Source organism: Apodemus sylvaticus, chromosome 16 (assembly GCF_947179515.1).
Source record: "Apodemus sylvaticus chromosome 16, mApoSyl1.1, whole genome shotgun sequence".
Taxonomy (NCBI): Eukaryota; Metazoa; Chordata; class Mammalia; order Rodentia; family Muridae; genus Apodemus; species Apodemus sylvaticus.
In genome coordinates this window covers 50,875,868-50,899,409 of record NC_067487.1, presented here as the reverse complement: position 1 = coordinate 50,899,409, position 23,542 = coordinate 50,875,868, and the positions used below count along the sequence as shown (strand labels likewise).

Genomic DNA, 23,542 nt, shown 5'->3' with positions numbered 1-23,542 from the left:
CATCCCAAGGCACATGCCACAGGTAAGATATTCCATATATGGTAGCTTAAGTAAGAGGGGGACCCAGAATCTCATATCCTTGAATGCTTGGTCCCCAGCTGATGAAACTCATAGGGAAGGATTAGAAGGTGTGGTCTTGGAGGAGGCGTGTCTCTGGAGGTGGGGTCTGAGAGTGTAAATGCCCACACCATACCCACTGTCTCTGTCTCTGCCTTAAGCTTGTGAATCAGATGTAAATTGCCAGCGGCTGCACTGGTGCCATGCTGGCCTACCTGCCTGCTTCTATCCTCCCTGTAGTAATGGGCATGAGCTTTAACCCTCTGATGCTGTAAGCAAGCCTCCAACTAAATGATTTTGTTTAAATACTCCTTATTCATGGCATCCCTTCATAGCAATAGAAAAGTCAATAAGACACTGTGCAAATAACTATGGCCAGAAGAAAAGCAATGTTCTCTCTATATCTGTTTTTTAATATAGAAAAGGCCTTGTGGGGCAGTAGTGGAGCAATCCCAGCACTTGGGAGAGTTCTGGGCCAGCCTGGTCTACTGAGTGAGTTCCAGGCAGCCAGTACTATACAGAGAAACCCTGTCTTGAAAAATCTCCAAAACAACAACAAATATATATATATATATATATATATATATATATATATATATATATATATATATATATATATATATATGGCTGTTTTCTGAGCAATTCTCCTTGGTTAGGTCTCCCTTAAGGTCTAACTCACCAAGTTTCCATACCTGCTAAAATATTAGACAGTCACTATGAGATGAAATTACCTTGATTTCTCATTGATTGGCTATGAGTGCTTTCCACATAGACACTGGGGCTGAGGCTTTTTAGTGAGGCTCACATTGAGGCTCTGAGGCTCTAGATTAGGGTGCAGATTAAACTACAAGCCAACAACTTCAGCACAGTGTGCCATAGGGAAGAATATAAATTCAGGACAAGATCAATACACTCAGAGAAGGGGACTTAACTCGGCTTCTAGGGCAAAGGGCAAAGGGCAAAGGGCAAAGGGCAAAGGGCAAAGGAGAATGTCAGCGTCGACTTGTACAGGAAGCATTACCTGGCCTAGCAAGTGAAGAACAAGGAGAGATGGCCAAGGGAACAGATGACGGGGATGAGCAAAATACCAGAAAGACTGAGGATGACCAAGAACATACAGGTCTGTGGGTGATACAGAAAACTTAATTTGCCTTAAGTATGGAATTTAAGGGTCAGAGATGGGAGGGTCAGTCAGAAATAAGTTAGGGGAGAAAACTGTAGATCAGAAAGAATCATGTAAGTTCTAGAATCAGTGAAAGATGAGAAGGCATTTGTCAAAATAGGATCTCCAAGTGACAGTTAAGAGGTAGATTGATCTAAACAATCAGTTTAGAGGTCGATTGATTTGAACTGTACAGCATAAGTCAAGGGGTCTCTTCTGTCTGAGACTGAGGGTGGCCGTCTGCTCCTGGAAGCACATTTCTGTGCTTGGTGGTATAATAAGTAGTCAGTGATCGAGGAGCAGTACCAGAGGCACTAGAACTTACTACAAAAGGTTGGGAGAAAACTAAGAGGACCAGAAGGGCATTTAAAGAAAGGAAAGACACCTCTCCTAGAAAGGAAAGAGTCACAGGAAGCTGAGGTTTTCTTCATTAAAAAAATTCAAATTCTAATGGATTCTCACATGTAAAGATTAATAAAATGGTACCTGAAGAAAGCAAGGTCTCATTGGCACTCATTGTGATGTGGATTTGAGGATTGCTAAGGAGTGGCTTTCTAGGACAAGCCTGAATATGTAAAATAAAAATAGAAATTTAGAGGACTAGTTGAATTCTTAAACATATTTCTATGTTGATCTTTAACTCTGAAATATATTAATCAACCATTGCTTATAGAAATGCTGCATAAGAAACAACTTAGGCCAGCAGTGGCGGTGCACGCCTTTAATCCCAGCACTTGGGAGGCAGAGACAGGCAAATTTCTGAGTTCAAGGTCTCATCTACAGAGTGAGTTCCAGGACAGCCAGGGCCACAGAGGAAACCCTGTCTCAGAAAACCAAGAGAGACAGAGAGAGAGAGAGAGAGAGAGAGAGAGAGAGAGAGAGAGAGACAGAGACAGAGACAGAGACAGAGACAGAGACACAGAGAGACAGAGACAGACAGAGACAGACAGAGAGACAACTTTAAAAATTCAATAGTATGCAATAATAAACATTGGTTTCTTCCTCTTAAGCCTGGGGTAGAGGGGAGCTTTATCTCCCATTGCTACCATGCCTTTTCTCAGAGATTTCCTTCTCAGACTATCTCTGAGCATGTTCTTGTCATAGCAGTTGGCAACTCTGGGCCTGGCAGATGACTCCTCAAAGGACCACAGTCTAGAACAGGCAATTTGGTTTGTGCCGGTATTCTGTTAGCTTTTAAAACAATATGGCTAAGCCTTATGTCACTGAGGGAGGTATGGGGCACAGACAGATAGTGACTCTTTGCTAAAGAATGGTATAATTACGTAATGGAGGGATAGATGCCACCAGAATTGACCTATAAGCTATATAACTTTGGGAACCTTTTGGTTCCCAACTACAGGGATCAATAGACGTTATGTCCAGTCAGCATCACAGCCTCAACTGAGTGACATGGTTTTCTGCTCTATATTAGAGTTAATCTCCACAACCATGGCTGCCCAATAACCTAGTCGTTGGGTTGACTGATTGGAAGGGAACTAGCAGACTTTAGAGCATTTTGTGTTCATGATTCTGGGACTGAGAGAGAGTGACTGGAAGCCTGGAGGAGGACAGAAGGCAAAGGGAGGGGCAGATGGAGCCGATCTCTCTTAGCTCTCTGGGTGGCTCTTTTCTGCATTTCATGTGGGGTGTGATATTAGAGAAACGGGCTTTGGAAAGTTACCTTTAGCCCATTTCTTTTGCTACTAACAGATTTTATAAATTGAAAAAAAAAACACTCATGAATCATCCCTTCAATTCACATACAGATTGTTATCCATCAAGTCTAGAAATAGAAATACTTTATATTTTCATAAAGATCTCTCATTTGCTATATTGATGGTGCTAGAGAAGGACTAGATAATACCCCCAAGACTTTTACAAGTATTACTTCACTTAGGTGATTTGGTTAGTATTTCACTTATTCTCATTCCTGATTACTGAGTTTATCTACACTCGTGCATACACCCACACATTTCTATAGCTGGAGGCCTGGCTATTAGGACCCTGAAGAATGAGTACAAGTTGATAAATATTGGCCAGAGAGTCAGAGCGGTGCAGTTGCCATGTGACCAGAGCCATGCTAGCACTGGAAGTGGCGACAGACGAGGTGGCTGCTCCTCTGACCCTTGGCCAGCAGCTCTGCTTCACTGCTTCCGAAATGGTGTGGAGAGTTTTACTCTCCTGCTTTGTGAGTCTCTTGCTTCCTGTAGAATCGACACAGGCATTAGCAGGTACCCTCCCACCTGCGTTTGGAAAAATACATTTCCAAAGCTGGCCTTCTATGGAAAATTCAAAGCCCTTGAAAAACTCATGGCAGTGTTTATGGGAACTAGTACGAAGCAGAACACTCACATCGCTTGCGCCAGCAGAAAGGTGTACCATGCCATGCATTGCAAAGACACGGGGCTGGAGAAATGGCCCAGCTCTTAAAGGTTAATGAAGTCTCACAACAAAAAAAGACAAACACACACAATACAGTGATCAGAATCTATCAATACAACAACTAGAAGTCCCCTGACAAGTATTAGAAATATCTTTTTAAGAGATTTATCTGAAATTCCTCGGACACAAACGCACAAACAGAATTATGCCTGGATTTTCCATAGGGCCAACCCAAAGCCAGGAGTAGCTAGGCCATTTCCATGATCTTCCCACCATGGATGGAAAATTCCTGTCAGCTAAGCCAGTGTCTACAGGCTGTGAGCAAATGTCTGTTTCCTTGCCACAACTGAGTGTGTGAAACTCCTTTCAATTGGTGAAATCACCATGAAAGGTCAGGAGAGTCACGTTACAGGCATGACGAGATCCAATTGCTTCCTAAGTATTATACCAGGAGGACAAATGCTTCCTGACTTTAACATCAAATTAGAATTTGAAATTTTCAGAGTTTTGAGTCAAATCCACCCCATTTTGGTTTAAAGATTATTTTCCTTTGGAGGAACTATACCTTAATATGGTGAAGAATATACACATACATAAACACATACACATACATATACACATACATATACATAATGTATATGGATATGAGAATGATGTGGTGCCTAGCATCCCTCTTTGGAGGGATGAACAACCTCCCTCTTTTCAGTTGGAACACCTGGGGAACAGGAGTTTGCAATTCAAAATGTGGATCTTTTATATTTGATGACCTATTATCCTTTACCTGTATATTGTCTTAACTAATAATCACTTTAAATGACATAAGAGCTGTTTTTTTTTAAAAATTGTCTTCTCAAAACAAAGGAGGAAGCATTTCCCAAGTATTTTGTTACAGAATAAATAAGGAGAAAAACAATTTGTCCGCAGGTAGGTTGAGTTAAAATGCCTTACAGCACCAAACATCTTGTGAACTGAAGAAAGAAGGTTGAGTTTATTGGTGACTTCATTGTTGATTATAAAAACACATATTAAAAAATGTGGAAGAATAAATAAAAGCAATCACTTGTCTATATTTCTTCTACAGTAACACAATTATGTGTAACAATCTCCATAGTTCTTTATGCATCTTTCTGTATCTGTAAGTTATAGTTTGTGAACCTTGGATGTGAGAACAAGCCTTTTTCTCCTTTTAGAACCCCTTTCATTATTTTCTTTAATATATTCTTTGGTATATTTGTAACAGTTTTAGTCTAACTCTATAGCATATATTACAGTAGTGGACACAAGGACTTCTTTGTCCTGCATGCGAAGCAAAGTAAATACATAGAGCTTTGTAATCTTAATTTATTACTGAATCCCCACCATGAGTTTCATATCCTTCTAACTGAAAAGTACCTGTCTGTCAGCACAGGATTTGCTTTTTCTACCATACTCTTCTCCAGTGTAAAATGTAGGTAACATGTAGCATGTGATAGGTAGGTGTGTAGGTGTTAATGCTATTTAAATCTCAAACTTTCTCTAATATTATTTTTAAAAAAAAGACTGCTTTGAAACAGTTCACTAGATTTATCGATAAACCATGTTATAATTGTAAAAAGTGCTTTCCCAAGGTATTTAGCATCAGTTCATTAGAAAATCCATCTTTTTCTCTGCCATTCAACAGAACTCAATTACTCTGGCTGTGTAGAGAAATAATTGTCTTATTGTCATTTAAAGCCCCATTTGACACCTTCATAAACATGTAATGTACTTTATGCATATTATCCACTGCCTATTTCTCTCATTTTCCTGTCTTCTACTGGGTCCTATTTAATAACCACCTTCCTAGTTTTCTTGTCTTCTATCTAAAGTCTGACACACACACACACACACACACACACACACATTAGAAAATGTGATTTTTTTCAAGTCTGTTTTTTCTCCCTTAGCATAATTATCCTCACTTTTATCCAATTTCTTAAAAATGACAATGTTGGGGCTGGAGAGATGGCTCAGCAGTTAACCAACTGCTCTTCCAGAGGTCCTGAGTTCAATTCCCAGCAACCACATGGTGGCTCCCAGCCATCTGCAATGGAATCTGATGCCCTCTTCTGGTGGGTCTGAAGAGAGCAATGGTACTCACATAAAATAAATAAATCTTTAAAAACAAAAAAAACATGATAGCATTCTTTACTATTTTTGCTGAACAAAGCAACACTGTAGCCTATTCCCTTAATTCCTAGTCTGTTGAAAGAAATATAAGTGGTTTCCATATCTTCTCTATTAGAAATCCTATTGTGGTAAACATGGAGTTAAATGGATCTTTGTGTCATTCTGACTTATAATCGTTCAGGTTTATATCTGGGACTTGTAGGACTCGTACTGCTGGATTATATGATATTCTGGTATTTGTTTCTTGAGGGGCCTCCATGATGACCAATTTACATTCCTATCATCTGTGTCTAAGGTCTAAGGATTCCTTTCTCCTAGTATGCTCAGCAGCTGCTGTCCTCTGTCTGGACGATAGCTGCTAACTGGAGTGAGACAGGATCTCAACATACTTTTGATTAGCATCTCCCCAATAGGGATGTAGATGGGGAAAGATGTAGAATATTTCTCATATATTTACAGTATCTGTACTTAGAAGACATGTCTTTAAAGGAAGTAAGACTGGAGACAAACAAAATTCTGAACATTCTTTTATCTGATTTCCAAGACATTGAAGCCAGACAGCACAGGCACTCATGTGCTTTGTGGAGTGACAGGGTCAAGTGTTATGACAAAGGGCCTGTGATGATCTGAAGGTAGGATGAACCGTGGATCCTAGCCCAGGCTGCTTCTGGCTCTGAGAATATGAAACATCTTGACCTCAGGGGACCTGTGTGAACAAAATTAAGGGAAATGCTTTGGGCGGCTTTAGAGTTTTTCATTTCCTCCCAGCAATGCACCGCCTGCCCTTGTCTCCCAACATCTTGATGGGTGCTCTTGTGGACTCTTCCTGTAGGTTCACCGCCTGCGTCCGGAAAGGTCAGCTCACACACACAAGGAACAGAGGTGTTCTGAGTCATTTGTGCATATAAAAGATGATTCTGCCAGTCATAATTTATCTGTTTGTCTGATGGGGCTGTAGCCCTCCCTTTGTTAGACCATTCTGCCTGCAATCTCCAGTGTCTCAAATGTGCAGAAGTATAGAATGGTATAAACCTGAAATATATGTCCTAATAGAGAAAGCTATTGCGGAAGCCTGCTAGTCCCTGCCTAGAATGACTAAGTATAGCAATGTGCTAATTGATTTTGATAACGGGTTGAAAAAGTTAGCTAGCCTCCCTCCCACAAACTGAAGAAGGCAGATAACACTTGAATATGTACACTGTTTGGCCTCATCTGCTGAGCGGTGTGAATACAGTTGCTCTAGGAAAGGCCTTCTAAAACCCATCCTTGGCAGGGGTCTCTGCTTTCTTACCGCAGGCAGGGGTCTCTGCTTTCTTACCGCAGGCTCTACCATGCCAGGAAATTCTCCCAACACTCAGGCAGTTTCATAAACATCATCTTTGGCTCAGCCGTGCACGGCTGTCTAAAGGCAGCTGGTGTGTGGACTGGGAATATCATCAGCTACTATATCTCAAGTTACAGACATGGAGTGACAGCTGAAGGAGGTGATGTGCCTTTATACTGAGGCCACAATCAGTGTCTCTTGAGTGCCCATAGTCTAGACACCAGGACAGACTGAGGCAGGGAGGTAAGGCTTGAACCTGGCATGAGCTGAGCCACAGAAGTGTCTTAGAATAGGTTTTTCCATTTCTCTACTTCTGCCCTTTATAAAGTAGCAGAAGCTTTCAAGCTACGGAGGAAGGCAGGTAACCTGTACTTACCATAGCATGTTTGCCTCTGTTGGGCTCAGTGCTGAGGTTACAGCAGCCCTCAACAGGAGCTGAGCAGACCTTCTCCAAACATCATTTTGAAGCCATAAAATAAGGAATAGTCCCAAGTAATTCACAAAAGAACTTCGAATAAAGAGCCAAATGGGTAGGAGGTGTTCAATAAATTTTTTTTTCTTCCATCTCACCTAGTTAAACCAATCAAATTACTCATTCAACTAGTTACTCAGAGTTTTGGCTAATACTTAGTGAGATACTAGCAATAAGGGGTTTTTAAAATCAAAATCCAGTCTACTTGAATTGGTTTTAAGTATGCATGATGGAATAGGTACCCAATTTTAACACAGTTCATTCTCTGACTCAAAAGATTTTTTCCTTGGGCTGGAGAGATGGCTCAGCCATAAAGAGCACTGACTGCTCTTCGAGAGGTCCTGAGTTCAATTCCCAGCAACCACAAGGTGGCTCACAGCCATCTCTAATGGGATCCGATGCCCTCGTGTGTATGTATGAAGACAGCTATAGTGTACTGATAACATTAAATAAATAAATCTTTAAAAAAAAAAGATTTTCTCCTTCAAAGGTCTGAAATATTAACAATTACAAATCTATCCACCTGTGCTACATTATTGCTTTTTCACTATATCTGCCATTAAAATACAAAATATTGAACAAGTAGATAAATATTAGCTCACTAATGCATTAGCCACTCCCCACAAATGAGTTTCTTTCTTTTTTAAAAAGATGTATTTGTTCATTATATATATATATATATATATATATATATATATATATATATATATATATATATAAGTATTCTTCTCTCCCTAGACCTGCTCATTCCTGCCCAAAGATTTATTTATTTATTATATGTAAGTACACTCTAGCTGTCTTCAGACACCCCAGAAGAGGGCATCAGATCTCATTACAGGTGGTTGTGAGTCACCATGTGGTTGCTGTGATTTGAATTCAGGACCTCTGGAAGAGCACTGAGTACTCTTAACCTCTGAGCCATCTCTTCAGCCCCACAAATGAGTTTCTTAAGGATTAATAAAATCATCATACAAGTCTTAGACTGTGCTGAAGAGAAACCTGCTAACATAACCACCACCTCAAGCCCCAAATTATTTTCTTTGGCTTTCACAGAATTTGACACAGTAGGCATGTTTTTGGAACTTTTAATTAAGCCACTCCTTAAAACTGAAAAATCTCATCATTTCTTCACAAATGGGAAAAGTTAGCTGTATTGGTCTATTCTGGCTGAGGGAAAGAATAGCCTAAACTTGGGCTTTGTATTTTCAGTGTGTCCCAGTGTCATCGTCCTGATGCTATGGATAAAAACAAATCAGTGTCTATTGTCATTCTTAACCTGTTTGGGTTCTCCACATGCATGCACTGTGTACCTCATCCCTTCACTGTACTGGTCTTCCTTCTGTGATGGAGGTGGGGGAGGGGAGAGAGTGAAGAAAGAACAGAAGCTCTAAAAGCACAGCCTCTGTAACAATCCTTAAAGACACTATAGTACCTGGCCCAGGCGGTAGCAGCACATGCATGCCTGTAATCGCAGAACTCAGGAAGCAGAGGTAGGTAGGTATATGTGAGTTTGAGGTCTGTCCGGTCTACAGAGTGAGTTCCAGAACAACCAGGGCTATTACACTGTCTCAAAAAAGAATACACACAGAGAGAAGGGCATTATGTGGAGGACATGGTGTTTGCTAAATTTCTGAGGGCAGGTATGAGGCTAGAAACACATTGAAGTCACTTGAAAGTGAATCAAATGATTCTTAATCTTACAACCAATGGCCTGGAGCTTTCTAGTTCATGCTACCACCATGTGTTACCCATTGTCTAGTAGAGCCATAGGCAGCCTAGGTATACGGGAGATGCTGGGATACCTTAGAATTGGGGGGGGGGGATGGGGATTGGGAATGTGTATGAGAACATATTTATCAAACGCCTAGCTAAGCAGTTCCAGATAAAGAAGGCCATGCCTCTGACTTCACAGTTTGGCATGGGCTGACACACGACACCACACAGAGCTCTCATTGACTGCAGATTCCCCTGTGTTTTTCCTGTACCTCTGAGCCAGGGCTGAGAAGCTACACATAATCCTTTATTGAGGGAAAACTGAAGGTTATTAAATACATTCGTCATCCAGTTGTGGGAAGAGAAGCTGGATCACAGCCTTGCAGAGTAGCTCTTGGTGAATAACTGATGGCCGCCACAGGGGTGGGGTGGGAATCTCGGGATTATTCGGTGCCTCTTTGATTTTTAGTGCCACCTGAGAGCAGAGTGCTTAGAAACAGGCTATATTTAATTTTATAGCTTTTGATCAACCTTTCTTAAACATTTTGTCATTTTCTAATAAGATCTAAAATGCCCTGGGTTATAGAGTAGCCATCAGTGATTTCACTGGACCTGGGAACATCTAGAAGATGGAAACTCGATCATAGTATTAATGGAAGTCCCAGATCCTGTTTCAGACCCCAGGACAAGGGGCTAAGGTGCATATTTTACATATCAAAGCAGACCTGGCCTCCAGGTTCTCCCAGTATCCCTCAGTCTCTACCTGGCATACCCTGCCCCCAACCCTGAACTTTCCAGCTCTTCCCCCAGAGGTTCCTCCCTCTATAATCCAGACATTTTGGATTTTGGTTCCTCCTCCTCCTCTTCCTCGACTCCGCCTGCATGCACTCTGCCCTTTCTCTCTTCTTCTTCTTCTTCTTCTTCTTCTTCTTCTTCTTCTTCTTCTTCTTCTTCTTCTTCTTCTTCTTCTTCTTCTTCTTCTTCTTCCTCCTCCTCCTCCTCCTCCTCCTCCTCCTCTTCCTCCTTCTCTCTCTCTCTCTCTCTCTCTCTCTCTCCTCATGGCTACTACCCTTGTCTCAGTCCTTGGGACGAATGAACTCACCCCCCAGAGCAGCTTCCTAATAAACCCACTTTTGCTATATTCTGATCTGGCTGAAATTGGCTCATTTCACAGGCTTTATCTGTGCATACTCCTTTTAGCAAGTATCTTACCTATGTTATCAATTTGATTCTCAAACATCCTAGTTTCACACATGAGACTGAGACTAAGCGTTATGGCTGGGTAAGAGGCAAGTAGGTAGTTTTGACTTTGGTAGTATAACTCCAAAGTGTTCATAACTGCTATCTAATGATGCTTTGTTGGTCTTTTGGTCCTGCTAAAAGTGTTAGACCCAGTCGTTCCCCTTAAGATGTGGGCTTATTTAAAATTGAAATCTAAGAGTCACATTGTCTCACCATTTGAGAAAATGAGCCATTTATGCGATTCCAAAATAACCATTCACTTTGTGACTCGTATTGGTGGCATACACTAAGACTGTGAAATACATACCTCACACATGCAGTGGAACTTGTAAAGACTTCCTCACACAAACCACCTTTTACTTTTATTTCCCCAAATGAAGCTGGTTGCACCCCAAAACAGTTTCTGCTTAGGCCTTTCCTTGCTTTTAGAATCCAAGATCGATACTAAGTGTCCACAATAAAATTTAATCATTCAAGGGAAGCAGTGTTCCATGGAGTGAATTAAATTCAATCAAGTCTTTCTTTGTTCCTTCCTTCCTTTATTCCTTCCTTTATTCCTTCCTTCCCTCTTTGACATGTCAAGAAAAACTTGAGCATTAGTATCCTCAGAAATGTTATCTCCAGTCAAATGGCAGGTTGCTTGCAGGTCTAAACCTCTGGGGTAGTAAGCGGAGCCCTGTGGTGACCTTCCTGGGCAGCTGCTGAGCTCATTACTAAAGTGACTCACAGTCACCCAGTGGAATGCACCAGTGACCCTACAGCCAAAGTGCCCTCCTCAGTGGTGTGTGATTCCCATTGAGTAAGGAAAGCCAGTCAGGCATTGAAATCCGACCTCACAGTCTACCCGTGCTGTGCCCAGCCCTTTTACAGAAAGGCAAGAACTCATTTGCGTCACCAAGGCCAAGGTATTTCCATCATGGAGTTGATTTGTTAAGAAAAACAGCAGCAACAACAAGAGAGAGAGAGAGAAAAAAAACATAGGCCATCCTAACTTTTATTGAATATCTTGTGTCATTCACAAAACAATACATTCCCTTTGTCTTCAGAAAAACAACATACATTACAAAGAAAACTCTTGGCAGGATCCATTGAGCAGCTGAGCAGCATGGGAGTGAGTTCTAAACTCTGACAGCCTGTTTGCTTTGCTCCACCTTTTCTTTCTGTTGCCTTTCCTCTGAATGCAGTGGGAATTGGTCAAACCTGTATCCCTGAGACTGATGAGGAATGATCACCCTGCTGTGCTGGTCCTTTCCTAAGCTCGGCCTGCGGAGCCACCCACCACATTCAGGTTTCTTGGACTCTTAGATCACAAGCCAACTGATAAATATTTTAAAGAAGGATTGACTTAAAACTCTTACTTGTCTGATCAATAGCCCAACAGTGGGTACTTGATACTTTTATCTTGCCATCTTGTGTGTTCAGTTAGGAGAAACAGGAAAAGGGAGGGAAGTGGGGAAGGTGGAAAAGGACAGAGGGAGAGGAGAAGGAAAGGAAGGCAAAGGAAGGGAGGGAGAAGGGAGGGAGGGAGGAAGGGATGGAGGGAGGAGGAAAGGAGGGAGGGAGCAGGAAAGGAAGGTGAAGGAAAGGAGGGAGGAGGGAAGGGAGGGAGGGAAGGAGGAGGGAAGGAGGGAGGAAGAGAGGGAGGGAGAGAGGAAGGGAGGGAGGGAGGGAGGGAGGAAGGGATCACAATTGCTAGTTATAGGAATTCATGCTTGTAATCCCAGGTGTTGTTTGGCTGAGGTCTCATGATTGCCCTAAATTTGAGGACAGCTGAGGCTTCAGAATAACATATAGATAAGCAAGCAAGCAAGCAAACAAACAAACAAATGAAAAACTTAAGGAAACATCTCCTAACTCTCAGAAGTAACAACCACAGGCTAACATTTTCTTTAAATTATCCATAATACAAATGCAAACCCCAGTAAGTGCCTTCCTTTACCTCATGGGCAAAGGTAACTCAAATGCATTGAAATCATCACAGGAGCACTGCCTAGAAGCAGTCTAAATGTCCCATGAGCCATCCATGAATCGCCTCCCACCAGAACTGCCTTCCTTCACCCACTCTTCCTGAACCTTGCTGTACTCAACAACTGCCCTGGGTCTCATGTCCGCCTCTCATGAGTGATCTTTCCATTGGCCTGTTGTTGAAAACAAAACAAACAAACAACAACAAACAACAGCAAACAAATTGAGCAGCTGCAAAACATTTAAAAAGAAAACTGAAAAACCGATGTGAACGTTTAATTAAGTGCTCAAATCTTAACAGTCTTCCAACGTCAATAATTTCAAGTGACGATTCATAAAAAAAAATTGTGATTTCGGTTGAATAAAAACTTGTGGGCTGATGATTTTTCATTTCATAAATATTCCCAGAAATTCCAGATGACTGAAAAGGAGCCAGGACACTGCCCTTAATCATATCTATTCAGTGATAGCCACAGAATTTAAACGCAGAATTAAACAGCCTCTTTGCAGATTGTATTTTTTCCTTAGAGCAAAAACAATGTATACTTGGGAAAATGATCCTATAATTAATCTCTGGGGAACAATATGTATGGAGCTCAACAAGGTGCCAAAGCCTGAGTTCCCCCCCCATTTGTAAACTGCAATTTTTAAAAACTGTTATTTTATGTCTTTTAAATTGTTGCACTTTGGCGATAATTTGCAGTTACTCTAAGGTGTTCCTTAAGAAAAAGGTTAATGAACCGTCTGTCCTCTGAGAAGCCTGAGAGTCAATAAAGGAAGTAGTTTCAATCCCGGACTAATCCAACTCACTGCAGAAATGTCAGCTAAAAAAGAGGTTTGAATTCTACACAGGCTGGGTGGGAGGGTGCCTTTGTGTGCGCTCTCCGGATGGCATAACATTCTGCCCTGAAAATAGCATTTGGCTTCATTTCTTCTTTTAGTTTTCCGTGAGGAAACTTTTTGCCAAGCGTCATTTTGAGCTCCAGCTTTCCCGCAGACATACCAGAGAAAGCAGCTTCTTTCAGAACCCAGCAGACACATCAGAGCCATTTGTCTGAAGATCTCTGCTCTGCGTTGTTTGTGGTTTTTAGAGTCCACTGAACGCTTGGAATGAATAGTCTGCCTTTCTCCCCAGAAGACTGCAGAATGATAGACAAGGTCAGGTTAAACAGTATCTACATTGGCTTTCCAAAGCTATCTGAACAAATAAACAAACAAGTAGGTAAACTACAAACACCATAGACCCATAGACTTAGAAAGAGAACAGAAAGTTATTCATTTTAAAGGAAGAAGCAACTTGGTAAACTAAAACATCCTTTTTTTAAAGTTGCTACTGAATAATACATTTTCATACATACATACATACATACAAACATACACACACACACTATCTAGTATGACAAATCTTAGAAGTTTCAACTTCTGCAATGGAAATAATTAATTTTTAATGATTTCAATATCAAAGATACCCAAGAAAACTAGAACAGGGATACTAACTTTATCTAGCCAAACATTTTTATCTGAGACTTGCTTAATTTCATTTCTATATTCAGCATTTCCAGGTGGTGTGCTATTTCTTGAACCACTTTGAAAATTATGAACTACCTTGAATAAAATTAAGAATTGCAAACTTAATTACATTTCTGTTGAGATGCTGCATGGTGTGGTATTTGTGTATTCATCTTGAGGCCCAAATTTCCTCAGGTTGTTCACAGGCCTTAGTAACTGAGTCTACATTTCAGTTTAAGGCCTTGACCATGCCCTTTAACATTGGCTTGACCTCAGCTGCCTCAATGATTTGGAAGAAGAAAAATACTAGTGCCACGCTCACGAGCCTGTCTGAGATGTTAAATGAGAAATTGAACCCAGCCAGCATCTATCCCTGGGTGTGATCATCGAGACAAGTGGTGTCCTCCCGTGTCCTTTGGTTCTCTTTCTCTAGAATGGCAAAGCTCACATTCTGTCCTGGTTTTCCATTCAACTCTCTGGGGAAGAACTGCAGGTTCCTTATTTTATGAGCATGTCTACAATGTTCTCTGAAAGTTGATAGAAACACACTCACATGCTATTTCATGAAGAACACTTTCTTATTAGTGGCTCTAAGTAGGAGCTGAGAGAATTGACTGGGATACAGGCTTCCCACCTGGGAGATGGACTTCTCATCCATAAGTGAATAGGTGACTGATTAGGGTAGACTTTCCCATGTGCATTTAGCACCTTCACCATCATCCTTCCAAGCTATAGGGAAGAACTTCCTGGAAAAGTCATTCCTTAGAAATTGAGCTTTCAAAAAGTCCCTATCACTGTCTTCAATGAATGGCTTCCCCTGGACTAAAGGCTATCTCTACTGAATACGTAGGAAAGAATCTTTCCTTTCTTCAGAGAGACAATGAGTGAGGTCAATCAACTAACTACAGGTCTTTCCGACCCTATCCTACTCCTTCCTGTGGTTTCAAGTGGATGTTTTCTATCTTAAGAATGTAGTAGGATCTCTGTTTTATTTTGGGGGTAGGGAGAATGCTGACGTAACTTTTAGAAATAGAAGTTTATGAGAAGAAGGTAAGAACAATATCCATCTCCAGAAGCTTAATTCCAGCTGTGAAGCAAATCCTACCAAGGACTGAGGGAGGAAATTCATGAAAGGATTGTCCACCAAGGGTTTGCTCTGTTTTTAAGTAAACCAGACTCTTTGGTAGTTACTCTGAATACAGGAGTAGATAATGCCTGCTTTCAGGGAATTCCCATCACTGTGCACACCCCAGGGTCTCTTCAGGACAGATATCTGTTAACACTAACTAGTGCCTTAGTGTTAGAGTAGCTAGGGCAAATGAAGATTAACTTAGTGATTCTGGGGGATAAGCACACCCAAAGGAAAGGAGTGTTGCGCAGGTATCTAAAGGGAGGAGACCCTGGAGTAAATTCCTGAGGAATAATAGAGGTGAAAGCCAGAAGACTAATCCTGTCAGGGAAGGGCAAGTGCACCTCTGAAAGGAATAGTGGGGGAGGGGGGACAGCTTGTGCATCAGCCTGGCCAAATCTCTAACAGAGAGTGGGTGGCTATTTTCCAGGAACATTCATTCAAAACTAATGCCAGGGGTGAGGCTGGATAATGGTTGCCACATCCACAAAGATGGATGGAAGTGACTCTGTAAGAGTCTACTATGAGGGGAAATACTTCATTCTCAAAAAAAAATTTTTCCTCTTCCTGTTATCAGTAGTTCTGAATGTTAGATATTTTTTCGCGCGCGGGGTCAAAGGTACCTAAGTATATGATTGTGAGTGGAAACATAGGGGACAGAATCAGGTATTGGCAGTTTCTCCACGTTCATTGTATGTGAAGTTTTAATATAAATGCAAGATGTAAAACACTAATGCAAGCAAAATGTTTCAGTGAACACATTTCAACAGTTCAACTTTATAACAATTATAAATAAACTTGTTAACTTTTTCTGGACAATGCCAGCATTTGGATTTTTTTTAAATAAGTAAATTTCTTATTAATGGCAACTAAATTGTGTTTGTAGCATTTTTATCATACAGTAGATTCCATCCATACACTATACTTTTCTAACTGAGTTGTCCTACATGCCAGTACATCTTTTTAATGTTGTCTGTCTTCAGTGCTATTTCTGTAAGTTTGCTATTAAAATACATTAAACTATTAAAAAAAGAAATATTGTACTTTTTTTAATCAAAAAATTGAAATTTTATAGTTTGAAATTTCATATAAAATTGAATATTTTATAGTTTGAGTCTTTGAAACATAACCCAATTTGGGAAATAAACTTTTGATGAAAAAGGGAATGCAGGAAAACTATACCTGATTGGTTCTGTGAAGATAACCACCAAGAAGTTTGAATATAAACTAGGATGAAAACGTATGATTTTAACCCAACTCCTGATCCATTATTTGTGTGAAATAGCATCCATCGCCTTCTTCAAGGTTTCAGTCTGCTTTCCTCAAAATCTCATTGGTTCCTCTTTTCAAACATATTTTTAATTCCAAATATTATTCAACTGAGTGCTTAGAATATGTCATGCTGCGTGCTAAAGTTGCCTGTGTTTCTTGATCCTCATGAAAGTCTATGTTATCTCTGCTTCGTAGCTGAGGCAGCAAAGATGGAAAGAAAGTTAAACAATTTTTGAGATAACCAACCAGTGAGCAGGAGAGTTTGACATTAGGCCCAGACAGCCCGACTCTGCGTCTTCTTTCTTACCTGATCCTCCAGACTCTAATTGCTGAGCATTATCTCAAATAGCAGATGTTTTATGTCAAAGAAACCTCATTTGTTATGTGTGGCAAAGGATGAGTTGGCCATGCCAATGTGCCATTCTTCTTAGCATGTGCAGGGGGATGCCATCAAAAAAAAATTTAAAAAAGGAATTGCTGAGCTCTGAAGGAAGCTTGGTTTCTAAGCTTTATTCATTACTTAAAGGGTTGCATTTTCATTAAAACTTCTTTGAACATTTTGACATGTTATTTTTCAAACCCTGTTTTAATAAAACCCACAAATTTTCTTACAGTGCTTGAAAAGAAAGGCCCCATTAGTGAGAGTTCCCTATAACCTAAACAAAAATAAATAAATATATATATACTTATATATATATATATATATAAAACATTATATTATATGTCATATAATATAAACTTATATTATTCTATTGTATGTTCTACTTAATATATGTTATATTTGGGGATTGGTATCAGAAATTAGGAATCACTTGATTAAACAAAGAAGATCACTGGGGCCTCAGAATGGGTGAAGTTACAATTTGATTAAAATGAACATATTTAAACAAGAGCAGAGAAGGATAACATCTTAAAATACCAAGTATTGGTCAAGACAAAGATGCTTCATCCTCCAAGTCAATCAAATAATTGGTAGGGAATTAGTGAAAGCTGACTGGATCAATACGTAAAATAAAAGACTGGACCTGTGCTCTGCAGGAGATAGCAATCCAGAAAGAATTTAAGTGGAGATCTCAAGTCTCCTGCTAAGGTCCAGCCTTGGCTTGGAGAGGGGTTCTAAAGGAGGGTTGTCTAGGAGCAGCAAAAAGAACAACTTGAAGTCAAATCGTGGATCCAATCTGACAACCCATGTTCTGCTTGACACAGCCTTTTCAGTCTGCTTCTCTCTTATGTTCTCTCTCTCTGGAGATTTCTGTCTGTAGTCTGCTGGCTTGCTATTCTAAGGGACCTCTCTGTCCATGCCCTGCCTGCTAGTGGGCCGGTCAGTTCCCCAAGCAGTTCTCTCCTTATCCTAAAAACTCTCTAGATAAAGTATCTCTAGCAGAACCCAGGCCCAGCCTTTTATTTTACATATCAATCCAGTAATTTACTCCTGGTTTTCCTTCTGTTTATCTTGAGAATCAGCATCCCTAGAGCCCAGCCCTTTGATTCTTAGGAGAGAGCAAGCATACATATTTCTCAACATTGCAAAAGAAATCAGAGATCTGTCTGCCTTTGTTTTAAGCACAGACAATAAACTAGTTGGGTGGGACCCTGAAACTACCAGTTCCACCACACCAGGGCCTAACCTTGCTGTATCCCAGGCTAACCTAGAACTCAGGAATCTGCCTGCCTTTGTATCTGTCTGTCTTTGTATCTTTCTGACAAGCTGACTCACAACTTAGCTACCTCAGTTCCTTTATATTCCTGAAGTCCCTCATAATTCATATAACATCCTTAGATTTGTGCATAGTTGAGAAATTATGTATTTTCTAACATGTTTTTAGGGTTCTTTTCCATAGCCTTAAGGGCTGTCCCGAAGGTCACAGCAGTTACCATTTTGCAGAGACATTAGCCACATGTTCGCCTCCTGTACTCATGCCGTCTAAGATTATCGGAGTTATTAATAGGGAGGATATTCCTCGAAGGAATGTAAAATATGTCGATTCTTATACAAACAAGCCTTAGGCCCACAGCAGCCATTGACACACCAGGTCCCTGTTCCAGGGCCACACCAGGTTCAGCAGTCTACCACTAGAATTTAGGGCTTATTATTCCATTCAGAATACTTATTCGTCAAGTTCATAGAAACAGAAAGCAGGGGTGACAGTTGCCAGGGCCTTGGAGGAGAGTTACTAGAAACTATTGTTTAATGGGCACAATAACAAAGTGATTTCTGGAGCTAGACAGTGAAGTTGGCTACAGAAAAGCACTTGTTATTCTTCCCGAGGATCCATCTTCAGTTCTGAGCACACACATCAGTCAGCTCACAACCATCTGTAATTCTAGCTTCAAGGGGATCCAACACCTCTGCCCTCTGCAGGCACTAGCACTCTCAAGCACAAACCCATGTGCAAATGCATGCACCACACATACTTAAAGATAACGAAAGTAAAATCTTTTAAAACCTTGCCATTGCAAGATACTTGAGATCAAGCTATAGTTGTATGATATAGAAAAATGTAAAGTATATGAACTTCCATAGACAATAGTGATGACTTCCTTTTAAAGTGAGGCTTACGGGCTGGAGAGATGGCTCAGCAGTTAAGAACACTGACTGCTCTTCCAGAGGTCCTGAGTTCAATTCCCAGCAACCACATGGTGGCTCACAACCATCTGAAATGGTGTCTGATGTCCTCTTTTGGTATATATCTGAAGAGAGCAATGGGGTACTCATATGCATTAAATAAATAAATCCTTTAAAGTGAAGCTGATGTATCTCTAACTTTTTACAGTGCAAAACAGATTGTGCTCTCTAATTTTGCCCTAAAAAAATTAATCAAAGTAATAATCATTGTCCCCAATGGAAAACAAAACAACAACAAAACCAAAAATAAAAAATAAAAAAAAAAAAACAATGAAAAAACCCAAAAAGCCAGGACAGTTTGTATTTGAGAAAGCTAGGAGATATTTGTAATTCCTAGTCAAAATATATACATATATGCGTGGAAAAATGGCCAATGACATAGCCAAACAAAGGGGATTGAGCTGCCCCCAGTGCTGCAGATGAACCTTGGAAGATATGCATGCATACATACATACACACACACACACACACACACACACACACACACATATCCTCTAAAACTAGAGCACATGAGAATGTGGATAGAATGGGCATTTATCTATAACCTTCCCCCCTTTCTCAGCATGGTGAGTTTGCATCATTTCCCATGTCAGAGAGAGTGGTTTCAAGAATACTAGGCCAAAGTAGCCATTCAAACAGGAGGAATAAATGGTTGTCCTCAGTTACATCACTGCCATCTCCTCCTACACCAGAAACATGTATAAGCAAGTGTAGATCCTTCTCTGGAAAAATAGGACAGTGCCAAAAAGAGTAGTCTGACAAATAATGACACAGGAGGAGGCTGTGGATATAGGCGCGCGCGCGCGCACACACACACACACAATGAAGAAAAGCTTTAAGGAAAGGCATACAACTGAACTTAAACTTCTAAACAAATTATTGACTAGTTTTGTGCATGAAACTATTATTCTTGTGTCTCCCTTTCAGGGATGTGATGAAGCATTAAGACTATATGCCACCTAAAACCTAAACATATGAAATATAATTCACTGGGCATAGAGGAGAGGACTGAAATGCAATACCAATAACTTTATAACATGACAGTTTATGAAAGAAGAAGCAGGTAGCCTAAAAGTAGCTTTCAAAATATAGTACTCGTGCTTCCTAAGATCTTGATAATTTGGGAATCTCTTGTCAACAGGAAAGCATTGCATCCAGTTGTATGTATAGTGAATGTAATAAGAAAAAAGAGACAACTCAAAATCCCCCTCTACAAATGAGAATGACACGGCACTTCTCAATAACAAGGAAATGTTGCAAGAGTTCAAAGTGATTTGTTCATTAAGGTTCAGACACAGGGTAGAATACCAGGAAACTCTAAGAAACGGATGTCCATGTCATTTTTCCTAAAGAGTTGACTTGGCATATCTGTTCATAAGGCAGTTCAGGTCATAAGGCAGGCCTGAATATTTAGTTCATAATATGGTTCTAAGAACATGTGTGCTCGACAGTTTGGAAAGTAGACAGTATCTATTATAATCTGAAAGTAGGAGTTTACTGAGAAGGCAGAAAACAAGATGATAAGCAGGATACTGTAAAGTAAGATTATCTGAGAAAAACTACATATGTGTTAAAAATCACTCCTAATACCTTACTCAACTAGTGTCAGTTAATGTCTCATATTTAATTCATGCTATGGATAAATGTCAGCTCCATCAGTTACAATCATGCCTGACTAGTAAGAGGATAAAACCATGTCTCCAGATACAGTCAATCTACTGGAATGCAGGCAACTTCCCTTGAGGGCTGTTGCGGTGCATTGTGGGTCCTAATAGTTGTATGAGAGAGGTGTTGAGTAACTTAACACCAATACCCTGCTATTAATATTCAATTGTACTTCAGAGAAAACATAACCAGCATATCAAATCCTTTTCAGAATAGATATTAAAGTACCGTCTAACTTTAGCTCGAATTCTAAAGATGAGAGTGAATTAGGATAAAAATATCAAGAAACGAATATAGATCAGTTGCTAATATGGAGGAACAAGGTAGTGTTCTAATGAATGAAATTGTAGTGGCTGCATTCAACCATATATAGACAGATAGGGCACCCTATTAAATTTTCCCGCCCATAGCAGTCCATCAAAGGGCAGTGACAAGTGATTTGAAGTCAGGCTATGAACACTATGCAACCAAGTAGATCAGGGAAACTGAGGCAGTGGCAACTTCTCACCCACTTTGCTTCTTCCTCACTCTGTAGACAAAGACATGTGCCTCAGATGGCCCAGTTTTCCGTGGCCAGGCGCCCTTGCCAACCTGGACTTCATACATTTGTGGAAAGAGGGGATTTGTGTATCTTTTTGACTTGAAGAAGACACTCAGATATCTAAATTGTATTTTAGAAATTTTCATGAGGAAAAAAATATATATGTGCCTTAGGATAGGGATAGCATTTAACATAAAGGGGTCGCTCCATTTTAGTGTTAGCGGTAGAACCGAAATTTACAAACATAGATCTCAGCAGCCTGAAGGTAGACAGACCACTCCTCCCCTTTACTGACAACCTCCATGTGGTATTTCACCAAGCTGGTTAGTGGCACCGTGTTCTCAGATTCCTAGCTAAAGACTCATTTCTGTGTGGGAAGGGAGGCTGTGCATTATTAGTTCCTCTGAGACAGAACTCAGTGTTAGTAGAGGCCCCAGCAGCTGGGTGGTAGGGCCTTCTGAGAAAGGTTTTTGGACTGTAGGGTAATTGTAAGTCACACATGCTCCTGCTGTGTGTGTGTGACAAAGAAGGGTGTGTCGGTAAAGTAAATTATCTCACTGAGGCAGTATCCTCTCTGGGGATAGAGGAACACCAGGACGATTACTCCTGGAGAGCTTAACACTCAGCACGCAGACACTGCACTCCCTGGTCGGCATTATCTTTCTACGTGACAACCAGAAGATGTTTGGTAAACCTTGAAACCAGGAAAATGGTTCTACAAACAGCAGTTTAATTTTATTTAGGTTGGAGTTTTCCCCTTCTTTTAATCACTTTTAAATTTGCAAAATAAATAAAGGTAAACTGTCCATAAACACCCCACTCCCTCATTCTATACACACACACACACACACACACACACACACACACACACACACACACACACACACACGTGCAGGTACACACATGCACGCTTATGTGAACAGTGTCTTCTCTGCCTTTGGAATTTCTAGAAACACGTGTTTAAGGAGCCTGCATGAAATATCTTAAAATGTAAGCAATATTCTAAAGATGGGTCAGGTCTAAGAAGGCCTGAGTGTCCCTGGGCAGTATAGGAAAAGCAAAGGGATTATGGAGAGAAGTATGCGGAAAGCAATTTATTGACATTTGCCTTATGAAGCCTGAGACTCCCCAGAGAGGACAAAAGTCACCAGTGGACACTGAGGTGCGAACAGCCTGTTATTGTAATAAGAGGCCCCAGTCTCCACCGACTACATTCTTTTTACATCAATTTTCCAAGCTGTTTGGGTGGGTCCCAGCCACACTTCAGCATCCTGTCTCCAAATGCTAAATAAATACCAAGTCCACGTCAGACTGGGGAAGCAATGCTTGGCTAATGTCATTGAAGATTCGGGATGCTTGGTTTCACTTGATAATTCACCTTCAACATAATTGAAGTCGGCACACCCAGAGGAACATATATCCTTTGTGTAAATGTTCCGAGGGATAGACAAGGCATGGGAATGTTACTTCTGTCCCCAGCGACTGGAACCAGCTTACAGAGAAGCTACCATAATAGAAGAGTATTTTTTTCTTAAATATTTAAATTTTTTAATTAAAATACAATTACATCACCCCTTTCCCTTTCCTTTCCCCAACCCTTATGTCCCCTTCTTATTTCCTCTCAAATTATTGTACTTGGATTATATTTTTGCATATTTATAAACACAAACATATATAAATGCTACCTACTGCATCTGTTTAGTGTTGCACACACACACACACACAAACACACACACATAATTTCAGGGATAATCACTTGGTATTGTACCACTAATTATTTCAGACACTATAGCAAAGATCAGGCATAACTCAAAGCCTCTTTCTGAAGGGCTGTTAAGGACCAGGTGACCTAAGTCTCCATACACAAATCAATGACATTTATGTGTCTTTTTTTTTTTTTTTTTTTTTTTTTTAGTTAGGGTCCTGAAACAGCAAGAATGTAGCTATAGCACATGGAGTCTCTTGCCCAACAAGTTATATTAGAATTTTTGTTCAAATACCCCAGCAGCTCTTCATTCAAGAAGGTCTGCTACCATAATGCTTTGTTGAATTTCCAAGGGACAGTTCACATCTCCGCACCAACCTAAAGCATGATCCTTTTTTAAAAAATATAATGGAAATGAATTTCTGCTGAGTCCTCAAGCACCCTCAGCTTCCCTTTCCATGTTGCCTCGTGGTGCCAGGAGAAAAGTGACTTTGAGTTAGTTTCTTTGATGTGTGATAAAGAAGATAAAGAAGAAAAGTTCAATTGCTAGGGGTGTGTGCCTTATAAAGGTGCTCAGGGAGGGAGCCCTTTCTGAATAGCACAGACAGCTGCTTTTCCAGAGGAGGGCAT

General features: G+C 40.4%; 1 protein-coding gene across 1 annotated transcript in view; it reads left to right on the top strand.

Moving 5' to 3' along the window:
- Positions 1-23,542, top strand: part of Pde4d (phosphodiesterase 4D) — a 529,631-nt gene that overhangs the window by 241,882 nt on the left and 264,207 nt on the right. The gene's annotated exons all lie outside the window — the stretch shown is intronic.